The sequence below is a fragment of the Phoenix dactylifera genome, chromosome 4 (genome assembly GCF_051530095.1).
Source record: "Phoenix dactylifera cultivar Ajwa chromosome 4, Ajwa_hap1_PhDact_Kaust_v1.1, whole genome shotgun sequence".
In the NCBI taxonomy this organism is placed as follows: Eukaryota; Viridiplantae; Streptophyta; class Magnoliopsida; order Arecales; family Arecaceae; genus Phoenix; species Phoenix dactylifera.
In genome coordinates, this window is record NC_143193.1 from 24362501 (window position 1) to 24369085 (window position 6585).

Below are 6585 nucleotides of genomic sequence, written 5' to 3' on the forward strand. Positions count from 1 at the left end.
GCAAACTTCCAAGGAGAAAAGAGAAAGAGGAGTCCTCCAAGAGAAAAGAGGAAGAGCCCCCCGTGCAGCCCCCTTTCTTTCACCTTTATCCCTTCCAAAAAAATTTCCTAACAAATATTCAAATCTGACTAATTATGAAAAATAAAATAAAGTCCTAATATAACTAGAAAAGTGGTGTTTCCAGCTGGGATTTTCGTGCATCAAATCTGGAAACTTCTGAAAATTGACCGAGTCAAATCCACGTATTGCAGGCTAAGGACGTGCAGCAACTTCGAGACCAATTTTGATCTTGATAAAGATAGTATCTATCAAAACTCAAAACATAAAAGTTGTAGAGCGTTTTCTTTTAATTCCATAGCATCTTGAATCATCTCAATCAGAGCTTGGATAAGAAAGTTATGCTCAGATTACGAAGTAATATCGAAATTATCCAAAAGCACCTAATTAGCTTCGTTTTGTACTTAATGCTTCCATTTGCATCCTAAATCAAAATATAAGAATAATGAGTACATTTAGGAACAAAATAAGTATACAAGACTAAACATTAAGAAAGAAAAATATGATATTTTGCATTCTCATCAACATCACAGAACATCGCAGACCATTTCAGCACATTCAATAGGGTCCATCCATGATCATCACCATACGCATCTGATCGGTCCTTTTAATTTCGAAAATAAACCACGCAATAGCACGTATCTTGTAGGATAGTGATTACGGGTGTCGGTCCACAGGGATTGAAGAGTAAGTTATTTTTTTAAAAAAAAATAAATCAAGAAGAAGGATTTGCTAACTCGAATTAACTAAATTAAACTATGAGTACGAATTAGAATTTATCAAAGTAAATGGATCTAGGGTTTGGAGTCCACCGCATAGCATTGCATCAGGGTCTGTGTTCTTAATTTTTTTTATCTTTTGGAGAGGCATGCAAATTGGCTACAAGCCTTTTAAAATGAAAACATAAAGAGTTTTAGGAAGATCCATCTTAGGTATAGCATGAAGTGTCTACCTAATTATATTAACCTAGAGTGCAGAACACCTCATCTTCCTAGGCATAGATCATCTTAGACTACTTTAGCAAACATGAATCGTAAAAAGCATGCTCAAAGTTTAAACTGTTGGGAACCCGCCCATGCCGCAGAAAATTCAAAAAAATTCGGATGGCAGCGGAATCGGCATGTGCGGGATCGACGTTCATCGCATGAACGTTGTTTCATGAACCGTTCGTAGATAGATAAGGATTAAATATTTTTAAAAACATTTGAAGATCAGATCTTCACCTTGTGCGGGTAGATGATCACCGCAAATCTGAGTTCGTGGTTTTAGGAAGAGGGTTCGCTTGAAGCCGTTCAAGTGTCCGGCCTCTATGGGTATCCACACGAAGCAGTGATCCGATCAAAGCTCTCTTGTCTTCTCGGGGTGCTAGCTTCCTTGCAAAGACTTCTTTTGATGGCTGATTTCCTCTCTTTCAATCAACCCTTGATTGTGTTTGAGAGGAGGAAGAAGAAGGAGGGATCTTGAAGAAGAACCAAAGCCCTTAATGCAGCCTTTCTTTTCCCTGCGTTGGATGAAGGAAGGGAAGGGGAGGAGGCCGCCAAGGCTTCTTCTTCTTTTCTTCTTGCTTGCGGATGAAACAAGGAGAGGAGGAGGGGAGGGCGTACGGCAGCAAGAGGAGGAGCTTCTCGTCTATTAGGTCAGCCCCAAAACCTCCTCTTTTTATAACATCTAGGGCTCCTACAAGTTAGGAGCCCTTGATGTATTACAAAGAGGGGCGCCGGCCCCTCTTGTTGCCGCACCAAGGGATCAAAGGAGGAGGGGCGTGAGCCCCTCCCTCTCATGTTGCCCTAATCCTCATCTAATGAGGATTGGGAGGCCCTAATATGGTTTAGCCCTAATCCAATTAGGCTTAGCCCAAGGGTGAACCAATTTGGATCCAATCTAGGTAAGTCCTAATCCAATTAGAACTTAAATCAATTTTGACTCAATTGAACTCTTCAATCCTAATCCAATTAGGAGTCTTATTGATTCATTAGATTAATAATTAATTGTGACTTAAGAAACCCTAATCCAAATTAGGACATATTTAATTTTAGTCCTAATCCAATTAGGACTCTATTTGAATCCGAAGTCCTAATCTGATTAGGACTCTAGGAATCCTACTCCAAGTAGGAATCCGATTTTAATTCAAAACTCCTAATCTCATTAGGATTGTAGGAATCCTATTCCAAGTAGGAATCCCAGTCCTACTCCAACTAGGATTTCCAGTCCTAATCCAATTAGGACTCTAGGAATCCCACTCGAAGTAGGACTCTTGTTTCAAGTCCAATTAATTAATTCCCTTTGTTCCTTCTTCAACTGAATATCAATCGAATTGATTACTTGTGATTCCTAATCACGATTCAACCATCGGATCGGTCAATACTTCTAGTGTGTGTGACCCTATAGGTTCTACTCTGACTGGTAGTGAGATATATTATGATTTCTATCATAATATCATTGAAAACTCCTTTCAATGGATTGGAACGATTCCAACTCAACTCATTAGGGTTTATCGATCATCAAGATAATCCCTATGAGTCCCACCATCCACCAGTGACACCTAGCAGCATGTAGTGGCTACCCAGCAGAATAGAATGGTGAACCTCTAGGTGCAGTTATCATGTGATACAGTCCTACTATCGTGGATCCCTACAGGACGGAGGTCATGGACAACTCGTCAAACCCCATCGTCTGTCATATGTGAAGATTTATTCGACTTAAGTTCGAGAGTGGAAAACTCTTTCTCCACTATGCATACTGCCCCGGCCGAGGTCTTACGAACTCAGTCTTATAAATCACATAGGATCTCTCCTTATCTATCAAGGTCGATAGATTCCTTATAGGTGCATACCCTACTCCTACAGTGAACTTACTGCAGCCAATCTACACTGCATGGATCCATATGGCTAGAGACCATGTATGTGTGCAGTCAAACTACAATAACCTCACTGTGAGTAGCCGAAGCACCGCAGGTCAAAGGACCAGTCACACTACTGCAACATCAAGCAAGTCACTGACGAGTGGATAGACATCCAAGTGACTTCTTGTATTGGTCACGCTCAGTACCCTTGTTCTTAACAAGCACCTGCACTATTACTTTATTGTCGCCACACTGTGGACTCGAGTCTCGTCCATCCATAAGGAAAGTAATCTGTGCACTGATCTCATCAGATCGATCACCGTCCTCGTGATGATCCATCGATCAAGAGCGTTCAGAAATTAATCACTAATGATACATGGCTCAAATTCTCAACTCTTGAGAATATGCATCATCATCTTATTAATTCCTTGGACGATTCATAGACACAATAATAATATGAATGAAAAAGATGCCTTTCATTTATTCAATAATAATAAAGTCAAGTACAAATTATGTCCTAGAATTAATAATGTGTCAGCCAAAATTGGCTTCTAGGGCATACATCTAACAATCTCCCACTTGCACTAAAGCCAATCAGTCATATATCTTAGTCCCATTTTCTCAAGGTGGACTTCAGTCTTTTGCTGACTTAGCTGTTTAGTGAACGGGTCTGCCACGTTGTCCGCGGAGTCTACTCTCTGTACTTCGACATACTTTTTCTCAACATAGTCGCGTATGAGATGGAAGCGCCGCTCTATATGCTTGGACTTCTGATGAGACCTTGGCTCCTTAGCAAGGGCTATGGCGCCATTATTATCGCAGTAGCGTGTTATGGCATCTGATGACATTACATCCAATTCTGCAATGAATTTCTTGAACCAGAAGCCTTCCTTAGCAGCTTCGGAGGCGGCGATGTATTCAGCTTCCATAGTAGAATCAGCAATGATCGGTTGAACTCTTCCAATTTATCGTACCACCATTGCACAAGAACACATATCCAGATGTTGACTTTCTATCATCGACATCAGTCATGAAGTCTGAATCTGTGTATCCTTCTACCTTCAACTCTGATGATCCTCCAAAAATCAAGAATAAATCTTTAGTTCTTCTCAAGTACTTAAGAATATTCTTCACAGCTGTCCAGTGTTCTTCACCTGGATTTGACTGATATCTGCTTGTGACACTCACAGCAAGAGCTATATCAGGTCGTGTACATAGCATGGCATACATGAGGCTCCCTATTGCTGATGCATAGGGAATCTTGCTCATGCGTTGAATCTCTTCAGATGTATTGGGGCACATCTTCTTGGAGAGATGAATTCCATGCCTAAGGGGTAAAAGACCCTTTTTGGAGTTTTCCATGCTGAACCTTTTCAGCACTTCCTCTATATACATTTTCTGTGATAGGCCAAGCAACCTTTTAGATCTATCTCTATAGACCTTTATTCCCAAAATATAGGATGCTTCCCCAAGGTCTTTCATGGAGAACTCTTTTGACAACCAGACCTTGACCGAGGTTAGCATGGGAATATCATTCCCTATCAGGAGGATGTCGTCCACGTACAGTACGAGAAATACGACAGCGCTCCCACTAACCTTTTTGTAAACACACGGTTTCTCTTTGTTTTTGATGAAATCAAACATTTTGATTGTGTCATCGAAACGAGTGTTCCAACTCCGAGATGCTTGCTTTAGTCCATAAATGGACCTTTGCAGCTTGCAGACCTTGTGATCTCCATCACTGAAAGTGAAGCCCAAAGGCTGTTTCATGTAGATATCTTCATCAAGATGTCCATTTAGGAAAGCAGTTTTCACATCCATCTGCCAGATTTCATAATCATGAAATGCTGCAATGGTAAGCAATGTTCGGATGGATTTCAGCATGGCTACAGGTGAAAAGGTCTCCTGATAGTCAATGCCTTCGCGTTCACTATACCCTTTCGCCACAAGCCTTGCCTTATAGGTCTCTACCTCTCCATCCGATCCTATCTTCCTTTTGTAGATCCATTTACATCCAATAGGTACAATACCTTCTGGTGGATCTACTAAGGTCCAGACTTGGTTGGAATGCATGGAGTCTAATTCTGACTTTATAGCTTCCAACCATTTTTCGGAATCGATATCAGATATCGCCTCGTTGTAGGTTTTGGGATCCTGTATGTGATCCCTATCTCCCACTAGGAACATTTCTTCGGTATCCTCTTCTAGTATACCTAAGTATCTATCGGGAGGATGGGAGAGCCTACTAGATCTGCGAGGTAGTTGAGGGACATCGTGTACTGGCTCTGTATGAATGGGTTCGATAGGATCCATGACTCGTTGCTTTTCAGAGACTTTCTCTTCAAGCTCAATTTTCCTCCCACTGCCTCTATCAAGGATAAACTGATTTTCCAAGAAGATGGCATGACGGCTCACAAACACATTGTGATCCTCTGAGACGTAAAAATTGTATCCTAATGACTCTTTGGGATATCCTATAAAACGAGCACTTATGGTCCTAGCCTCTAGTTTGTCCGCCTGCAGTCTTTTGACATGGGCCGGACATCCCCAAATCTTGAGATAACCAAGACTTGGTTTCTTACCATATACTGCGGTAAGTAAGGCATCTCCTCAAAGAAACATAGGTAAATCAGTGAAGCTCATCATGGACCGGACCATATCCAATAGAGTCCGATTTCTTCTCTCTGACACCTCGTTGAGTTGAGGTGTACCCGAAGAAGTCCATTGTGAGACTATGCCATTGTCCTTGAGATAGTCCCGGAATTCTCCACTAAGGTATTCTCCTCCTCGATCTGATCGAAGAGCCTTAAGGGGTTTTCTAGTTTGTTTTTCTACTTCATTTCTGAACTCTTTGAACTTTTCAAAAGATTCAGATTTGTGTCTCATAAGATAGACATACCCATACCGTGAATAATCATCGGTAAAGGTAATGAAGTACGAATAACGTCCCCTGGCTAGCACATCGAATGGGCCACACACATCTGTGTGTATCAGGGTAAGTATTTCAGTGGTCCTCTCCCCATGTCCTACAAAGGGTAATCTAGCCATTTTTTCTTGAAGACAGGACTCGCAAACTGGATATGACTCGAAAGTCAATGAGCCGAGAAGCCCATCTTTATCCATTTTGTTCATTCTATCCTCTCCAATATGGCCAAGCCTGAGGTGCCACAAATATTTTTGGTTTATCTCATCCCTGGATCTTTTGGATCCTTTGGCATTCACTACTTGCTCAGACACATTTATAGATACATCCATATGCAAATGATAGAGACTGTCAATCATAAAACCACGTGCGACTATTTTATTTCTGAAATAAATAAAACAGCAGTCTTTGTCAAATGTAAAAACATGACCTTTCTGTGCTAGACATGAAACAGAAATCAAATTTCTGCTAGCAGCAGGTACATAATAGCAGTCTCTAAGTAATAAACTAAAACTAGACGGTAGTCGCAGATGGTAGGTGCCGACAGCCACAGCAGCAACTTTTGCCCCGTTGCCAACCCGAAGGGTTATCGCACCTTCCACCAGCCTTCTACTTTCCTTTAGACCCTGCATGGTAGTGCATAGATGAGCACTAGAACCAGAATCTATAACCCAACTAGAAGTAGAAGAAACCGTTAGATTAGTTTCAATTATGAGCAAGTCCATACCTTCTGAAGGTGTGTCACCTTTCTTGTTCTTCAGGC